This window comes from Giraffa tippelskirchi, chromosome 4 (genome assembly GCF_054371585.1).
Source record: "Giraffa tippelskirchi isolate mGirTip1 chromosome 4, T2T-mGirTip1v1.2.pri, whole genome shotgun sequence".
Taxonomy (NCBI): domain Eukaryota; kingdom Metazoa; phylum Chordata; class Mammalia; order Artiodactyla; family Giraffidae; genus Giraffa; species Giraffa tippelskirchi.
The window spans coordinates 48,778,992-48,799,595 of NC_137278.1; the positions used below are offsets into that span (position 1 = coordinate 48,778,992).

Genomic DNA, 20,604 nt, shown 5'->3' on the forward strand with positions numbered 1-20,604 from the left:
ATGCAGAGGTTTATGCATATCTGACTTGAAATCAATGATTTTAAGTCCTTCCCAGAGCTTTTAGTTTGTTGCATGTGATATAAACCGATAGTGCCAAACCACTATCTGAAAAAGCAATATTCCAGAGTGCCCTGGTGGTGTACTGGTTAAGATTCAGCACTTCCACTGCCATGGCCTAGGTTCAATTTCTCAGGGAACTGAAATCCCACAGGCTGCATGGTACAGGCAAAAGAAAAGTAAAAAAGCAATGTTTACTTGATAAGTGAACGTGACACAGACGTCACACAGACTCTGGCGTTAGTGAACACTCAAAAGCATCTTTCCAACAAATGAATGAATGAATTTAAAGAAAGATGAGTGTTTCCTGGTTTTCCAAAAGTAGGGCCCACACATTTAGAAGGATAGAGTTCTTTCTCTCTACAGGGGAGACCTAGGTTTGGGCTTCCCTGGTGACTCAGATGGTAAAGAATCCACCTGCCTTCAGGAGGCCTGGCTTCAATCCCTGGGTCAGGAAAAATGCCCTGGAGAAGGAAATGGTTACCCACCCCAGTATTCTTGCCTGGGAAGTCCCATGGACAGAAGAGCCTGGTGGACAACACTCCATTGGGTCACAAAAAGTTGGACCTGACTGAGCAACTAACACATGCAGGTTTGTCCTAAATAATCCAAAAGCACACAGACACACATGTTTCTATTTGTGCTGTTCTGAACATTTTTAGGAAGTGAAATGCTCAGGAGTAATAAACAGGCTAATGAGATGGTAACATCAGGGTCATTAAAAACCCAATTAACTTGATCCAGACATTTGGTTGCACACTTGATTCTAGACATTCCCTTGTGACATGTGAAATCGTAAGTTGGGAGGCAGTGGCCCAGTGTGGGAGAAAGGAATCTGAATTAGGAATCCAGTCACTGAGTTTTGGTTCTGTCTTTACCTCTGAGTAGTGTCAAGACCCTGGACAAGTCGTCTAACCTTCTAATGCATGTCACCAACCTAGCTTTCAGCCAACTTAGTTTATTAAGTTTCTTCATCTGTAGATAAAGGCTTAGAATTTGTGACTTGGGCTGACGTTGCCCTGCAAACCTCACGGAAGAAGCCAAGTGAAAGTACTGGATAAATTGCAAAGTGTTTATAAAAATAAGAAACCTTATGGTGACATTTTCCAGACGGTCTCAAGAAACTGATTTGGTTGTGTGACATAAACACACTACTTACTGGGAGGCCAGGATTACCAGCATTTCTATCAGAGACTTTGCAGAATAAATGTTGTGACTCAAATGTACTTTCAGGTGAAGCTTTGAGGATTACTAGCCAAACAGCTATTACGAAGCAGTCAGACCCACTGGCCTGTGCCCTAATCCTATTATAAGGCAGGCTAGACATCACTTACTTTGCTACGTCAGCCTTCATTTGGCTGATACCAACAACTGTTAGGCCAATTATGAAAGGCACTCTGAACATTGGGGAAAACATTTTTCACTGTGATTCAGCAACCACAGTCCTGCAGACTCCCTTCAGGTTGTAGACAGTTCTGTGACTGGTTTACTCCATGTGTCCTGAAGTGAGTGTGGAAATGATAAAACTGAAAACTCAACTGATACGATACAGATACTGTGTGTTTCTCATGGGGCACAGAAGACGAGTGAGCGACATACATCAAACTGAATAGCTTGTCCAGGTAGAAACAGCAGGAGGCATATATAATAAATGACTATTTCCTAACGGAAATCAACCCTGAATAATCATGGAAAAGACTGATAGTGAAGCTAAAGCTTCAATACTTTGGCCAACTGATGCAAAGAACTGACTCATTGGAAAAGACTCTGATGGTGGGAAAGATTGAGGGCAGGAGGAAACGGGGATGACAGAAGATGAGATGATTGGATGGCATCACCAACTGAATGGACATGAGTTTGAGCAAACTCAGGGAGATAGTAAAGGACAGGGAAGCCAGGTGTGCTGCAGTCCTTGGGGTTGCAAAGAGTCAGACACAGCTTAGTGACTGAACAACAACAATAATGATTGCTTCCAATAAGAAATCCAATTTCAGGCTGGATTCAAGGAAGTACTAATCTAATCAGGAAGTGTAGCAGCATCATAGACCATAACCAGCTGGGAAGATTTTCATAAGTCCCCACTGGATGTCTCTGTGCAGGCAGGTTTGAGGGTATCCATTCTTCCTTCTGATTGGAAGTAGCCTTCCTGGTATAGGCAGGTTCCCCAGCCCATGTGGGTTTCTCTCTCTGGAGTGACCAGGATTGGCAACTTCAGAGAATGGAGGTACTTCACCATGCTGCTGCTGCTGCTGCTAAGTCGCTTCAGTCGTGTCCGACTCTGTGAGACACCATAGACAGCAGCCCACCATAGCACTGCTCAAATGTTAACATGCATGTGAATCACCTGGGCATCTTATTAGATTGATGATTTTTTCAGTAGATTTGGGCTGAGGCCTGACATCTACATTTGTAACAAGCTCCAAGGTGGTATCCACATCTGACCTTTGCAACCCATGGACTTGTACAGTCCATGGAATTCTCCAGGCCAGAATACTGGAGTGGATAGCCTTTCCCATCTCCAGGGATCTTCCCAACCGAGGGATTGAACCCAGGTCTCCCACGTTGCAGGCAGATTCTTTACCAACTGAGCCACAAGGGAAGCCCAAGAATACTGGAATGGGTAGTCTTTCCCTTCTCCAGGGGATCTTCCTGACCCAGGAATTAGACCAGGGTCTCCTGCATTGCAGATGGATTCTTTACCAACTGAGCTATGAGGGAAGCTGCAAAATCTCCATATTTTCAGTCCTGACATAGAAGCATGAGGTACATTCTCTTTCTTTCTTTCTCCATAGCCATTTTTGTACAACTGAAAATAATTAAGAGAGTTTTAGGAAAGAAAGAATATGAGTGGGTTGAAGCAAGCATTAATCACTCCAGACCCTGCTAACCATCCAATTCTTTGGAGAATTGAGCTCCCCTTCTTATTTGTGGAAATTCTTTGTTTCTTGGCTGTAGCTCTGCTATTACAGCAGCATAAAGACTTTGAAAACTTAGGATGTACCACCGAGTTCAGAAAAGCTCACTCTTCAGGATGCCATCCTCTTAATACCACTTTTTAAGAGGAGAAGTATAATTCCTATTAAAGCTAAAGTTGATGTGTATCATGATAATAATGCTTGTCGTTTGCTGAGAGCTTGCTATATACTGTGTTTTACTGAAATCACCTGATATAATTCCTATATTAATCCTACAATGAAGATACTGTAATTTGCCATCCCTTTTGGAAAAGAAATTTAAGCTTGATGCCAAAAGCCCAAGCTCTGAACCGTGTTGATAACCTCCCTCTTGATGATAGTCAGACTATCTTTTAACATGTGCATGTTTTGCTTCTTATTAGTTATTTGCACAAGGACAGAGTAAGTGATCAGCATATGTTTGTGCAATTAATGAGAGTAGAAATATTAATTCAACAAGTCTGTACTGTATCTTTCTTAGTCTATTTTGGCTGTTATAACAAAATATCTTAAGCTAGGTATCTTATAACCAATATAAACTTACTGTTTACCATTCTTGTAACTTAGAAGTCCATGACCATGGCCCCACTGTGGTTGGGTAAGGGCCATTTTTCTGGTTCATATCCAGAATCTTCTTGCTTTATCCTCACATGGTGGAAGGGGCTAGGGAGTTCTGTGGGGTCTCTCTTGTTAGATCCATAAGACTTCTACCCTCATGACTTAAATACTTCCCCAATGGCCCTGCCTTCTAATACTTCCACCTTTGTGGTTTAGGATATCAACATATGAGTGCTGGAGAGACATAGATATTCAGACCATGGCAATATCTTTGAATGCAAGCTATTGTACTTGGATTAAGTACAATACAGTTTTTGTTTTGTTTGATTTTAAGAAAAGGTCTTAGCTAGGAGAGTGGATACTGAAAGTTCTCATTCTAAGAAAAAAAATGTAACTACATGGTGATGGATGTTAACTGGACTTATTGCAGTTATTGTTTTGCCCAGTATATTATTTTGTATTATTTATGCAAATATTGAATCATGATGTCCTACACCTAAAACTAATTGAATATTATGTCAATTATGTTGTTGTTTAGTTGCTAAGTCATGTCCAACTTTTTGCAACCCGCATGGACTGTAGCCTGCCAGACTCCTCTGTCCATGGAATTTTCCAGGCATGAATACTGGAGTGGGTTGCCATCTCCTCCTCCAAGGGATCTTCTTGACCCAGGAATTGAACCCAGATCTTCTATGTCTCCTGCATTGCCAGCAGATCCTTTACCACTGAGCCACTGAGGAAGCCCCAGTTTTTGTAGTGGAGGAGGTAAAATCAGATTTTACAGGTAGAACCCTGTAAATTCAGGACCTCACAATATGGGCCAGGAGAGAGGAATCCAGTTTATCAATAAAAAACAAACATTCTCCCTGCCTCCCACCAGCATTGTCACCATCAAAGGAGTGCTGTACAGGGATCACAGGGGTGTCTGGGACTGAAAAAGCCTGGGAAGCACTGCCTTTGGTGGGTGCCTTTGGTAATAACCTGCAAGAGAGCTGTTGTGAATTTATTCTGAGATCCAGAGCATGGTGTCTCTTGCAAAATGCATAGCACGTGGCTCACAGGGTGCTCACGAAATTGAATGGAGTCGCGTGTTCAGTACTTGAACCTAATCCTATGCAGTGTCTATTTGCGTGTGAGTACAAGCTCAAAGTTGTTATAAAACAAGTTTATGTAAGAATCCACTTTATTATTGTCAGGGATACGCAAAGATAGAATTGCCAGCACTGTGAGGCTGAAAATATCCAAGCGTAGGACAGATGATTCCTTGACATGAATACAGTAGAGGTAATCAAACATCAGATGACACATTGATCTTTTAAGATCTTTTCCAACTCTGAGATCTATCTTTTATTAGCAGCTGTGTTCTTGAGGTATTCTTTCTCAACTTTACATTGAATTCCCAGGAGAAGATGAATAGGGTATCGTAATGGTCAGGGGAAGAATTATCTGCAGAAATGTTTAAAACTGAAAATATGGCTTTGTCTTAAGTGTTGGATCTTTTTTGTGTCTTCACAAAGCTCAGAAATTTATATATGAGTGGCAGAGAGGCCTAGTTTCATCTAGACTTCAGTATTACACTCCAAGTAGCTTCAAAGGTTTAATTAAACATACTTGTAATAATTAGATTCAAAGCTTTTGGAATTCCAGCAGTTTTTTTTTGTTGTTGTTGTTGTTTTTTTAAGGATTCAGCACCTAATAAAGTAAAATAAATTGCAGGGCTTTTGGTCAGTGAATAAGCACTTCTGTAGCTTAGGGCTTCAATTTATCAATAGAATTTGTTACTATTAGACTTGTTTTCTAGCTTTCTTTGAAGGTTTAAGGGCCATTGTCCACCCACACATCACATTTAGTCACAGGCTATTATGAAAAGAAATGATTATTTTTCCAAGGTCTGCAGGACCAGATTCAGTTTTGGAAAGCTAGCTGATATAATGGTTTCTGGCCAACCTGTCTGTCAAAAATGCTTAGATGTGTGGGACAGAGGGAGATTGCAAAAATAATTGGAGGATCTGGTGATAGCTGCAGGGGTTTGGACAAGAATCAGTGTGCTGCTCCCTGTCAACAGTATGGGGTGAACCAGGCTGGGACTGGACTCCTGGGCTATTGGTGGGACCGTATCCTGTGGAGCCAGGTGGGTTAGAGAGGTGAGATATGCAAGGCACGTTAGGATATGTCAAAGGAGCAATAAGAACCTCCTCAGCCTTTGTCAGCTATGAGAAGTCAAGGTAAGAGCAGAGAAAGAGTTAAGGATAGCAGATATCTGGGGCAGTAGATAAATGAAGGACAGAATACCTTGAGATCTTGGTTGCAGAAATGCATGAAGTATTGTACTTGAGGGGAAGAAGCAGTCAGCTGGTTTCAAGAAGCAAGGATGTACACACAGAAGGGTATCCGAATCAGTTTTCAGAAAATTTCTGCAAAACAATATCCTCTGACCACTGCAATTGCTGTTTTGAGTAGGATTTTTTATACTCATGTACTCATGTACATTACTTCATAATGTATTGAAAACACCCCAATGTTTGTTAGTTTGATTCTTAAAAAAACAAAACAAAAAACATCCAAGAGGTTCTTGATCCTCAGAAATGTGATTTGTTTTTGTGTCTCCAGCAACTACCATAAATCCTCATTAGTAATAGGTGTGTGTGTATGTGTGTGTAAATTATGGTCTACCGCATTTGGACTGATTCTCCTGCTGCCTGGGCTCCCCTTTAGTGGAGTCCCTCTAACTCTGTCTCCCTCAGACTTCTAATTACTGGAAAAAGCTAGGCGATGGTTTTTTAGAGCCAGAGAGTTCAGTGGTCACAGGTCTGCACAGGTGCAAATAAATAGTTGCATAGCAAATACTTGTTAGAAGAAGAAAACACTTGCTTTCCTCATCAGCATTGAGTAAAAGAGACAGTGCCCCCACCCCTGTTGTGAATAGCAAGTGAAAACAATGTTCTAAATTCAATAGAAGAAAGCCAAGCATGTACCCATCACTCTGGTCTCCTCCTCCCCTGGATCCTGAAGCTTTCACATATTGTTTGTCTTGAGTGAGTGGTTTAGGGTTCCGGGTGGATTTTCTTCATAGAGATGAAATGTTTAAGGTAAGAAACTGGCACTGATGATTCCTGTTCAGTGACACGAGAAAAGAACTGTTAAGAGCTCTGTTTCATTTCAACATTTTTTTTTAAACCAGGGAAGACTGAAGACTGTCCATCCCACTTCACTAACCTTTCTAGGAATCCAAGATCATTGCCATGGTTTTGCTTAATCAATAATCTAGGGAACAACAGCAGCCACTCTTTACTGGTCTACTGTTGTCAAGGTCTCTCACTGAAGAGACTGCATCTTCTTCTCTGGCTCCTGTTGTCACTATGGCTGCTGTCCCATCCAGCAATTCTCTTGGAGGGAACAAGATTAATGTAGAGGTTTTAAAGGACAGGCAGTAAGAGCCAGATAACCTATTTTTAAAATTAAAACTTCATTGAATTTAGAATGCACACATCTATATTTTATAAACCTTGATTTAAAATCCTAACCCTAAAGATAGGAATATATGCATATATTCTATGTTATTCTTAAGGGCAACGTTTGGATGATTATGGTTGTCAGAGACCATAGATTCACTAAGAACAAATTCTGATCATTAAGATAGTTTTCTTTTTCTACCAGTTTACTGGTTGATTTGGACTTTACAAAAAAACTAAGGAGATCTTGTGTTGCATTAGTAATAACATGATGAGCAGAACAAGAGAAGAGAAGATCCTATGTCTGCCTGGTTACAGTAAAGTGGATTGTTGTCTTCATATGTGAGTGTACCTATTGAAGGAAGAGATTGATAAACAGAGGTTTTCAGAAAGAGGGTGAGTGAAGGTCAGAGGTGGTTAGAAATCATCTATTGGGAGAAATAGTTGAAGCAACTCAAACCATTCATTCTGGAGATGAGTTTACTTGGGAGAACTGTGTTAAATACCTTTGGATTTTTAAAAGGCCAACATGTGGATGAGAGATTGAATATATTTTTTATGGGATCTCAGAGGGCAAAAAATTTTGATTGCTGTGTGTGATAACTGGAGTACCAATTTCAGATCAATTTAAAGAACTTTGAGCACAATCATCCAGACTTTATTTATGGATGCCTTCATTACAATATCTGTTGCCAAGCTTAAGTTGCCTTTTTCACTCTCTTTTTCAAAAAATCTGCTTAATATTGAGAAAGAAAAAAAGAGCTGGAGAAGTCAGGCTCCCTGACTTCAGATGATACTACAAAGCTACATTGATCAAGACAATATGGTACTAGCACAAAAAACAAATATAGATCAATGGAGCAGGATAGAATGCCCAGAGATAAACCCACACATCTACGGTCACCTAATCTATGACAAAGTTGGCAGGAATACACAATGGAGAAAGACACAATCTCTTCAAGAAGTGATGCTGGGAAAACTAGATAGATACATGTAAAAGAATAAAATCAGAACACTCCCTTGCACCATACACAAAAATAAACTCAAAATGGATTAAATACATGAATGTTAAGCTGGCTACCATAGAACTCTTAGAGGAAAACATAGAACACTCTTTAACATAAATTGCAGAAAGATCTTTTCTAATCCACCTCCTAGAGTAATGAAAATAAAAATAAATGAATGGGATATAATTAAACTTAAAAGCTTTTGCATAGCAAAGGAAACCGTTAACAAGATGAAAAGACAACATCAGACTGGGAGAAAATATTTGCAAATGAAGCAACCAACAAAGGATTAATCTCCAAAATATACATAGGCTCATGCAGCTTAGTATAAAAAAAAAGTATCAAATCAAATAATTTGTAGAAGATCGAAATAGACATTTCTCCAAAGAAGACATACAGATGGCCAAGAGACATATGAAAAGACATTCAAATCACTAATTATTTAGAGAAATGCAAATCAAAACGACAATGACGTATCATGTACTGCTCAAAATGACCATCATCAAAAAATCTACAAACAATAAATGCTGAAGATGGTCTAGAGAAAAGGGAACCCTCCTATGCTGTTAGTGGGAATGTAAGTTCATACAGCCACTATGGAGAACAGTATGGAAGTTCCTTCAAAAACTAAAATAGAGCTACCATATGATCCAGCAACCCCACTCATGGGATGTACCCAGAGAAAAATTAATTCAAAAAGATACATGCACTGCATTGTTCATTGCAACACTATTTACAATAGGCAGGACAGGGAAGCAACCTAAATGTCCGTCAACAGAGGGATGAATAAAGAAGAAATGGTACATATATATAATGGAATATTACTCAGCCATAAAAAGAACAAAATGATGCCACTTGCAGCAACATGGATGGACTTAGAGACTGTCATACTGAGAGAAGTAAGTCAGACCCAGAAATAAAAATATCATATGATACAGTTTATGTGTAGAATCTAAAAAAAAAAAAAAAAAAGGGTACAAATGAACTTATTTACAAAACAGAGGTAGAGTCACACGTTTAGAAAACAAACTGTTGTTACCAGGGCATAAAGGGAGAGGCATAAATTGCTAGACTGGGACTGACATGTACACATGACAATATATGAAATAGGTAACTAATAAGGACCTACTGTATAGCACAGGGATACTGCTCAATACTCTGTAATGACCTATATGGAAATCTGAAAAGAGTGGACATATATATATTTACAACTAACTCACTTTGCTGTATACCTGAAACTAACACAACATTGTAAATCAACTATACTCCAATAAAAAAAAGAAAAAGAAAAAGAAAAGCTTGCTTAATCAAACTGTGGGGACAAATGTTATCGAATCAAGGTGTGGGAGAAGGAAGATAAACATTCATCTTCCAGGGTCCAACCCCAGACCTAATGAATCACAGTCTTATGGCTTGTGACCTTGAATCTACATTTTGAACAGCTTTTACTGATGCCCACTGAAGTTTTCAGACACGGTAGCTAACCCATCTTGAATCTAACAAGCTGACCTTTCAGCAAATACTGTTTTCATCCCTAGTTGAAGAATTCACCTATTGGTTTTCGGAAGTCTGCATTCTTCACCAGTAATTTCGAGGCCCTTGATTTAATAATCTTGCCTGTCTCACCTTAAGATGTTCTCTTCAGGCACCATTTTGCCTGTCCTTCAAGTCTCAGTGTCTTCATGAAGTTGCTTCTAGTACTTCTAGTCGACTAGATTTGCTTTTCATCACAAATCCTAAAATCATTCTAGTCAATATCACAGAACACATCTTGCACAGTTTGTTTTTCTGTCACTTAGGCATTGGGTATCGGAAACATTTAGCATAGTGCCCAAGGAAAGATATTCTTGGGTGTGTGGTACTGGAAGGGGCAATTGAGGTCGTTTTTTAGATAAGCTCATTATCTGAAGCTTGAATCTCTTGTTCAGTTCAGTTCAGTCGCTCAGTCATATCCGACTCTTTGTGACCCTGTGGACTACAGCACTCCAGGCTTCCCAGTCCATCACCAACTCCTGGAGCTTAGTCAATCTCATGTCCACTGAGTTGGTGATGCCATCCAACCATTTCATCCTCTGTTGTCCCCTTCTCCTCCCGCTTTCAGTCTTTCCCAGCATCAGGGTCTTTTCCAGTGAGTCAGTTCTTCACATCAGGTGGCCAAAGTATTGGAGCTTCAGCTTCAGCATCAGTCCTTTCAATGAATATTCAGGACTGATCTCCTTTAGGATGGAGTGGTTAGATCTCTTTGCAATCTAAGGGACTCTCAAGAGTATACCACAGTTCAAAAGCATCAATTCTTCGGTGCTCAGCTTTTTTTTATACTCCAACTGTTATATCCATACATGACTACTGGAAAAACTATAGCTTTGATTAGATGGACCTTTGTTGGTAAAGTAATGTCTCTGCTTTTTAATATGCTGTCTACGGTGGTCATAGCTTTTCTTCCATGGAGAAAGTGTCTTTTAATTTCATGGCTGCAGTCACCATCTACAGTGATTTTGGAGCCCCCCAAAATAAAGTCTGTCACTGTTCCATTGTTTCCCCATCTATTTGCCATGAAGTGATGGGACCGGATGCCATGATCTTAGTTTTCTGAATGTTGAGTTTTAAGCCAACTTTTTCACTCTCCTCTTTCACTTTCATCAAGAGGCTTTTTAATTCTTCTTCTGAATCTCTTGTTACCTGTTGGTTAATCAAATTCCATCATTCCCACCACCAGTGGTGGAAATTTGCAACCTTCTGAGTGCTCCCCTCCCACTTCCATCTTTGGACAAATTTCACTTGAGACATTTCTTCGTTATTTTCAGTGAATATTATTTTCTCTCTTAGTTCCATTTGTCAGCCCAGGACTGACTCCTTGAGCCTTTATAGAACAAATCTAATGAATACCTGTGATAAAAACATGTACAGTCTCATTTCCCTTAGTTTTCCTAAGGCTCATTGCAGTTTGTTTTCCTGATATGTTTATTTATGGGCCTTCTGGCTGCAATAAGTCCAATTGAAAAAAAGAGTAGCGTTTGATAGGAAATAAAATGGTGAAGATAATTTTTGAGATATATTTGGTGAGTATCCGAGAGGATTTTAAATAGCTCTGATAATCCCTTCCCCTTCACATATTAACCACTGCAATAAAAATGTTTTGAAAATGTCCATTTTGATGCATTTCCTTTTTAGAGTACATTCATAGTGTGCTTTCTAAAGTGTTTTGTGATTGTCAGATGACAGCCCCACATCATCCAAATAAGTTTTGTAAATGCTGAATTGATAACATGGAAACAGTTGACAGTATACATTATGATTTTAATCCACTATACCACCTCACAGTAACTCATGAAATTACAAATAAATATCACCCCATGGCAATTTTTCACTTGAACTGATTCTTTTTTTTTTTAAATCTTTTTCTGAAACTTTCATTAAGAAACCCGAAAGGAATATATCTACTTAACAAAGTGCCTGTATGTGCTGTGCTTAGTCACTCTGTCATGTCCGACTGTTTGCAGCCCTATGGAAAGTAGCCCCCCAGGCTCCTTTGTCTGTGGGGATTCTCCAGGCAAGAATACTGGAGTGGATTGCCATGCTCTCCTCCAAGGGGATCTTCCCAAGCCAGGGATCGAACGCAGGTCTCCCACACTGCAGGTGGATTCTTTACTGTCTGAGCCACCAGGAAAGCCCAAGAATACTGCTTTGGGTAGCCTATCCCTTCTCCAGGGGAACTTCCCGACCCAGAAATCAAACCAGGGTCTCCTGCATTGCAGGAGGATTCTTTATCAGCTGAGCTACCCAGGAAGCCCAACAAAGTACCTACCTGTAGCTTAATCCTAATTCTCCTCCTAAGAGCAAAAGGAGGCATCACTGAAGTTATCCCTGGGGCATGCTGCATGTACAGAAATGCTTTATCTATGAGAAACTTACTTTCTTTGCATTCTGTCATCTGCAGCAGGGGAAGATCATGGCAGATGCCCATGTTTTCTTTGATTCCTCCTGTGACCAGTGGTGTGTTGAAGAGACAGTTGGGTGGACTAGGCATGCACTTGAGAATGGAATCTGCTTTGTTACTACAGAGTTTCAAGTGCAGCTTTACTAGGGCTCTGGGCTGTGGGTGTAGAGTGATGTTTTGTTCACTTCTTCTTCACCCTGTTAATGAGACAGGGAGTCCCAGCCTAAGGTTCCAGGGATGGCTGAGCTCCCTAAACTAGAGAAGTCTTACTGTTACAGGTTCTTACAGGGCCTTGCAACCTTTCTGCATGTTATGGTGCATAGTCATTCATTGTAGAGTCATTTTTGTGGTTATTTGATCCATTTCTGTCTCCACTGATCAACTCACCAAGGCAGGTGCAGTGTGGATGGTTTTGTTCAGTTTTTAGTTACATAATTTCTGACAATGCCTCTTGCCTTGTAGGATGTTAGCAGTCAGTGAATATTGGTTGAACTGATGAAAGCATCCATTCAGGATTTAAAGATGATGTTTCCTTTCTCACATCTTCCTCTTCCTAGGACCATTGTCTTCTTTACTTTCTGAGTGGGTCCTAACTAATTCCGGCAAAGCCTCTGAAAGGCTACGTGTCTGAGAGTCCCTCCCATCCCTGCCTTGACCCATATGCTGCTTCTAGCCTTATCTTCTCTGAACTGTCTTGACTGTGTTACTCTTGGGGTAGTGTGGCTGATGTTTCACTCCTACAGATCCCAGGTACTCACAGATGCTCTTACGTTGAGTCCTCCTGCAGGCATAGGCCTGCCCTGTTTTCTCAGTTATCCCAACCCTCAGTCCACTAGAGAGATATCAGGAACAGCTACTGTGTGTCAGGGACAGTGTGAGGGAGGGAAGGGTGAATGAGGCACAATCCCTTCTGCAGAAATGCTCATGGTTGAGGGCAAGGGGAAGCAGACCTAGACCATGATGAAAGGCAATAGAAGTTCTAGTCTAGGGAGGTGACCTATTGAGACAAAGGAGGAGGTGGAGAGACTCCTACTTCAGTGCTCTGTGCTTGCATGTGGAGGCCATTTGCCACCCCCTACCCTAGCATTGACTTCTAGTCACACATGATTGGGTTTCCTGTTTTTGAGTCTTGGTATCTTTCTCAGTCTGTTCAGGCTGCCATAACACAACACCACAGACTGGGTGACTTGGGCAACATAAATTTATTTTCTTCCAGTCCTGGAGGCTAGAAGTCTAGAACGAAGGTGGTAAGTAGTTAGAATAGGAAAAAGGAATCCAAAATGGAGGTGGCTAAAAGACAAAGAGAGGAAAAAGCCTGCAAAAAACGACAAAAGACAATTTGAGGACCAGAGTGAGAATCTCAGGTGAAACAAACAGTCCTCCTGGCTAGCCCACTTTACAAAGGGCAGGCTTAGTGGGGGAGGAGACAAATGTATAAAAAGAGGAATCCAAGATGAATCAAGGCCTCTCCTTTGGGGTTGGCCCACCCTTACGCCTCGAGGGTGTACTTTCCTTTGCTTGCTGAATAAAATTGAGCTGTAACCGAGCTGTAACACTGGTCTGTCATTTCAAATTTTTTGCTGTGGTGAGAAAAAACAAGGAAATTACACACTTCTGTGACAAAGGTATCAGAAATTTCCATTCTGGTGAGAGCTTTCTTCCCGACTTTCAGATGGCCACCTTCTCACTCTGTCCCCATCTGGCCTTTTCTTTTGTGCATGTCCACACAGAGAGTGAGCTCTGGTGTCTTCCTCTTCTTATGAAGACACCAGGCCTATTGGATTGAGGCCCCAGGCTTATGACATCATTTAGCATCTATTGCTTCCTTATAGGGGCTTACCTGGTGGCTCAGTTGGTAAAGAACCTGCCTTCAGTGCAGGAGACCTGGGTTTGCTCTCTGGATTAGGAGATCCCCTGGAGGAGAAAATGGCAACCCACTCCAGTATTCTTGCCTGGGAAATCCCATAGACAGGTGAGTCTGATGGGCTTAGCAACTAAACCACCACCACCACCTTATAGGCCCTATCTTCATGTATAGTCATACTGGGGATTAGGACTTTAACTTGGGTGAAGGGCACAATTCAGTCCATAGCAATCCCAGTGGACTCTGCCTGCCATATGCATCTGTTGTGACTTCCTGCAAGGTTATATCCTCATCTAACCAGCCAAGCATTCCTTGGCTTTTGTATCTATAACTCTGAGCATCTGCTACTAATTTACACGTAGTATTATTTTCATGATGTGTTCACACCCCTGAGTGCAATCTACTCATAGTCACAGTTGAACCGTGACCCTGGGAAATATATATAATAGCTTTCTAAGCCTTGCTTTTTTCACCTATGAATAGTGATACTAGATTGCTTATCTCATAGGCCCATTGGGAAGATTAAATATAATAACCTATACGAAGCACTTGGCCCCATTTAAGCATATACTTGGGACTAGTCAAAGCCACTATGCAGAACAGTATGAAGGTTCCTTAAAAAACTAAAAGTAGAATTACTATATGACCCAGCAATTCAACTAATGGGCACACACCCTGAGAAAACCATAATTCAAAATGACATATGTACCCCAATGTTCATTGCAGCACCATTTACAACAGCCAGGACTTGGAAGCAACCTATTGTCCATGGACAGATGAATGGATAAAGAAGATGTGGTACATACATATAATGGAATATTACTCAGCCATAAGAAAGGAACAAAATGGGTCATTTGTAGAGATATGGAATAGAATCTGTCACACAGAGTGAAGTAAGTCAGAAAGAGAAAAACAAATTTTGTATCTTAACATATATATGTGGAGGCTAGAAAAATGGTACAGGTGAACTTATTTACAGGAAATAAGACACAGATGTAGAGAAAGAACATGTAAACATAGGCTAGGAAAGGGCAGGGTGAGATGAATTGGGAAATGAGGATTATATACACTACCATGTGTAAAATAGATACCTAGTGGGAGACTGCTGTATAGCACAGGGAGCTCAGCTCTGTGCTCTGTGATGACATAGATGACTGAAATTGGGGTGGGAGGAGGAAGGAACAAAAGGGAGGCAATTTATGCATACATATAGCTGATTCACTTAGTTGTATAGCAGAAACTACCACAACATCCTAAAACAATTATTCCAATTAAAAAAAAAAAAAAGGGTCAATTACCAACTCAAAGCCCTGCCTCCACTTCTGTTATTCTGTTGAATCTTGGAGGATGAGAATTATGTCTTCTCCTTCCTCTTTATCTCCCTGATAAAGACTCCCATCCCCAAAGCTGCTAGATGGAATGCCCTGACTAAAGGCAGCCTATAGGGAACCCTGCGTTGGCCAGAAAGTGCTGCAGAATCTATTTTGTGTTTGTCGGCAGGAATACTAGAGAAACTTTTAAGGGAGAATAGAACATCCCCGCTGGCAGAATACAATTGTGCTTTGTTGTTACACCCCTCATTCATGAGGGATATCTTTGCTTTGTTCTGGGTCATTTACCTTGAGTTGGAAAGATGCAAAATGAATTACCCCAGAAAACAGGAGTGGGGGGGGATATGATTTGTGGGAGTATTTTTTAAGATATGATGTTGGTATGCAACCATAATAACCAATACATTGGAAAGTTAATTCAGCAGGAGTAATTCTGAGAAGTAATGTCACTTATTTGTCACTTAAGGAGGGCTGCATAGCCAAGTGATTTCTTTATGCATTTTAAAGTGTTTTTAAACCTTTGGGTAGCTATAGTCAATTTTTAAACATGTTTCCTCATTAATATTCAATTTGTAAATGTACATTGTACAGGAGTATTTTAATCATCTCGGGAGGCTGCTTCACAGATGCCTCTTGTGTGAGCTAAAATTTCAGTGATTATAATGAATCAGAATGGATGATGGTAAGCTTGCTTGGATATTTGCTGATTGTCAAGAGTTTCACAGTTTTGCCACTGTTTTTAAGGATTTAGTGCTTCTTAAAAATGAAAGGAAGACAATTGTAATGTTGCTATCAGGGCCAGCAGTAGTCTAATGAAGTAATTTTGGTCAGCTCCTTACTATTCTGTGGGAATACCCACCAGGGGAGACACACCAGCAGACCACGTTGAATTGAATATACACATAAAACATTGTCATCAGCTCTCCACACCAAAATGTGGCAGGCCATTTCATGCCTCTCTGTTATACTATATGTGAAAATCCCAATTAAATTTTGTAAAGGCCTGAGACTAAATGCTGTTTTGAATCATTTATGCCCATGTTCTTCTTTGGCATCAAAAGTCAAGAATTGTCTGGGCAGAGGATTTAGCAGCTGTATGAAACTACACCTGTAACTGTTAAAGTCTGAACTTAAGATGCATCCAGAAACCCAGAATTATAATCAGTTGATCCATATATTATGCCTCTATTCCTGCTTCTCTGTGCGAGAATCGTTTGTGTGTCAGACCCCAGGCCTTACCAGGTAATCTGCATTCTATGTGGGCGCAGGAAATAATAGGGTCTGGAAAGTTAGAAAGAGTTCTCACTATCTCAGTGGCCATGAGCAATTACTTAGCCTTTCTGAATTTTGGTTTTCTCAAGAATCTATCCCTGCCAAGTAGAGAGTTAGCAGGGGTAAAACAGCACATGTAATCACCCAACAAAGGAAGAACTTCACAAACAGTAGTTCCTTCTTGGAATCTTACCACCCTCTTCCTCTGTAATGCGTGGTTCCTTCCCCCTGCCACCAACTGTGCGTGCCTAGACCCATGCTTTCCTCCACCACAGATTCCTATTTTATCAGATTAACAATTCTCAGGAAGGTCTGGGACCTGCCTTTAGCTGACAGATGCTTGCAACATCAGATTCCTAAGGATGTGTAGATCTCAAGGGGGCTCCAGGAGAAGAGCCAGGAGTAAAATAAGATCAGAACATTCACTGGCAGGTTGTTAGAAGCATTCCAGTAGGAATCTCGGCACCAAAGTGAGACACATAAAGCCTGTCCTACAGGGGTTCCAGTGGGAAAAAGTCACTTCCCATTGCCTAGTTTGAGCATGTGTTAATGTGGTAGCTGTGCTGAGCATTAACACTTAGCACCAGCCTGCTGGATGCATTGTTAACCAAATTGTGAATCATCAGCATTTATCTTTTCTGACCACACAACACTCCCAACAGTGTTCTTTTGCCTAGCTAGCAAATGCCTTGCCAGTGCCTCTAGCAATTTTGCTAGAGAAAAGAAGGGGAACATTTCATGAGCTTGATAGGAGTTGGATAAACGAATTACTCATCCCATAAGACTGTTCATTTTAATGAGGACCAAGCAGAGTGAAAAACCAGAGGAAGGAAACATCTGCTGGTGAAGAGCGAATATTTGGACCTCAGAGCAGAGCAGCAGTTGAGTAGCTGTGGCTTCTGGACACTGAGGAAGGTGGTCTCCACTGACCTGGCTGGGAGGCTGTCACATGCAACTAGCTACGTTCCTTATACATCAAATGTGGGAGGAGAGACTAGCATTTGAATATTGGAACCCACATCAACCAGAACATTCAGTGAACTCACTCTGCCCCTTTGCCCTGTTTACTTGGCACCGTGATGCAGGAAAAGTCCACCCCCAGTGGTGGTGATGGTCACGATGGCAAACAGTTTGTGCTGCCCCTCCCTCTCTCCCTTGCCTGACAGATGCTGCTCCTGTATCATGGTCTGTTTTCCAGCTGAGCTCGTTCATAGACTCAGGATCCTTCTCAACCCTGATTTTACCATGTGATGACATCTATTTGTCTTCCTAAGGCTGTGATTTGCGGATCTAAAATGATCTGAGGAAACAGCATTGTCTCCCAGTTTACTGATGAGAAAACTTACTCTCGAGAGGTCATGCAGCTTCACCAGGGTTACCCAGATGTTTCATTGTAGAAGAACAGCTCAGAATAGAGTCTGACTTTTTCAAATCCTATGCTTTGCTACTATATCGACATGCTGCTTCCCTGAAATCATACTTTAAATTTTGTTTAGTTTTTCACATACTTAAGTAGATGTAAATACAAAGTAGTACTCTGCAGGGTATAGATGTTCAGTTCAAAAATTCTTTACTTTACTAGAGGACTTGGAGTAACAAAAGTAAAACTCACCTGAGATACTTCACCTGCCTTTAGCTTTTTGGGTTCCTGGTCAGTGAAATAAACACACTGGTTTGTTCCATGAACAGGGCATTTCATATGGCCTGTCATATTGAAAGAAGTTTCATGGTCAGACTTATTGACCTCCAGAGTCATTTCTTTCATGCAAAACCTCTGGTCTTCAGGTCACTGTATTATGACTGGGGTGGGGTGGGGCAGGAGGGGCGGGAGGTGGTTGAACTTCCAAAATGTTTGGTATGCTGAATTCCTGGAAGCAGTCAAGTGCAACATGATATTCTCTGTTCCTCCAAAACCTTCTGTTTGGCATAGAAATGAATGTTCTGCTCTGGATGTCAAGTTGGGCTGTGTGTGGCTCTTCAACCAAATAACCCAATGTAGGAGTATTTGTGGGGAGCTCTTCTGAGAACTGGCTTAGTATTCAAAGCCTGGCCAACCGCCAGGGTCTCCTGGCTACTCACCCATGGTGTTAGCTAAATGCTTTCTTTACTTCCCTCGCTAGAGCTCCAGTTCTCATCAAACTTAAAATCCAGTTCAAGACATTCTGCCTGTGACTGTCCCTGACCAGTCTAACCTGTGTTAACTCTTCCTTTCTCTGAATTAATACAGTATTCATTTAGACAAGGGCTACTTCTTATGGTTGACTGGGTACACTACTTTAGGGCTGCCGTTTATGTTGTTGTCATTGTAGATCTTTATAGTTGTCACTACAGTGTTCCACTATATAACAGCAAGTGCCTTGAAGTAGGGGCAAAGAATGAAATCTTGCCATTTGCAATAACATGAATTCACTTAAGTGCTAAGTAAAATAAGTCAAACAGAGAAAGACAAGTACCATATGATTTCACTCATATGTGGAGAATATAAAACAAAGAAATAAATGGACAAATGGAACAGAAATAGACTCATAAACATAGAGAACAAACGTGGTTGCCAGAGAGAAGGGAGTGGGGGAATGGGTGAAATAAGTGAAGGGGCTTAGGAGGTACACACTTCCAGTTATAAAAATAAATCAGTCATAGGATGTAATTCACAGCATAGTGAATATATATCAGTAACATTAAGTTAATGATAACTTTCTATAGTGACATATAGTAACTAGCTTATGGTGATCATTTCATAATGTATACAAATATCAAGTCACTATATCATACACTTGAAAGTAATATAATACTGTAAGTCAATTATAAAAAACAAAAATATTTTAATTAAAATTTAATTATTTTTTAATGTAGGTAGCAAAAGCATTTAAATTAAAAAATTAAATGTTAAAAATGTAAGTGAAAGTGTTAGTCACTAGTCATGTCCAACTTTTTGCAACCCTGTGGGCTGTAGCCCTCCAGGCTCCTCCATCCATGGTATTCTCCAGGCAGAATACTGGAGTGAGTAGCCATTCCCTTGTCCAGGGGATCTTCCTAACCCACTAACTGAATCCAAGTCTCCTGCCTTGCAGGCTGATTCTTTACCATCTGAGCCACTAGGGAAGCCCTAGTATAAAACACAATACCAAAATGTAAATAAAACACAATACTAAAAAAACTTGTGGAAGATGGGGTAGGAGAAAATATAGATAACCTTTGGTTTCTTGATGACATTTTAGATCCAACATCTAAATAAAACATGATCAATAACATAAATAATTGATAAGTTGGACTTAATTAAAAAAAAACAAACTTCTGGTCTGCGAGGGATATGATGAAAAGAATGACAAGCCACACACTGGAAAAAATATTTGCAAAAAGTACATTTTATAAAGGACTATTATCCTAGTTATACAAAGAATTCTTAAAAGTCAACAATAAGAAAACAAATAAACTAATTTTAAAAATAGGTCAAAAACCTTAACAGACAACAGAGAAGACATACAAGTTACAATGATATGAAAATATGTTAAACATTGTTCGTTATCAGGGAAATGCAAATGGAAACAACAGTGACATAATACTACACATTTTTTAGAAGAACAAAAATCTGAAACACTGACAACACCAAATACAAGCAAGGACGTAGAGCAACAGGAACTCTCATTCACTGATGATGAGAATGTAGATTGTCAAGTAATTTTGGAAGATAGTTTGGCATTTCCTTACCAAACTACACATACTCTTTCTATATGATTCAACTATCACACTGCTTGATATTTACTCAAAGAAACTGAGTGTAACTGCACAATATCCTGTACATAGATGTTTATAGTGTCTTTATTCATAATTTCTCCAAGCTGGAAGCAATCAAGATGTCCTTCCATAGATGAGTGGATAAATAAGCTATGGTATATCTAGATAATGGAATAATACTCTGTGCTAAAAATAAATGCACCGTCAAGCCACAAAAACATACGGAGGAATCTTAAATGCATATTTTTAAATGAAAGAAGCCAACCCTCATACTGTATGATTTCAAATATATGACATTCTGCTGCTGCTGCTGCTGCTGCTAAGTCGCTTCAGTCGTGTCCGACTCTGTGCGACCCCATAGACGGCAGCCCACCAGGCTCCCTCGTCTCTGGGATTCTCCAGGCAAGAATACTGGAGTGGGTTGCCATTTCCTTCTC

The 20,604-nt window shown here is 40.4% G+C and overlaps 1 protein-coding gene and 2 long non-coding RNA genes across 6 annotated transcripts in view; 2 read left to right on the forward strand and 1 right to left on the reverse strand.

Annotated features, from left to right (window-relative positions):
* Window positions 1-6,485, forward strand: part of LOC145547328 (uncharacterized) — a 12,888-nt gene extending 6,403 nt beyond the window's left edge. The window contains exon 2 of the long non-coding RNA XR_014083739.1: window positions 4,201-6,485. This is a non-coding gene — a long non-coding RNA (uncharacterized LOC145547328). The remainder of the gene's footprint in view (window positions 1-4,200) is intronic.
* Window positions 1-20,604, forward strand: part of CTNNA2 (catenin alpha 2) — a 1,291,223-nt gene that overhangs the window by 686,611 nt on the left and 584,008 nt on the right. The gene's annotated exons all lie outside the window — the stretch shown is intronic.
* LOC145547321 (uncharacterized) lies at window positions 5,220-14,922 on the reverse strand. The gene is made up of 4 exons (XR_014083732.1): window positions 11,941-14,922; window positions 6,786-6,955; window positions 5,862-6,682; window positions 5,220-5,261 (listed from the first exon to the last, which is right to left on the reverse strand). It is a non-coding gene; the product is annotated as an uncharacterized LOC145547321 (long non-coding RNA).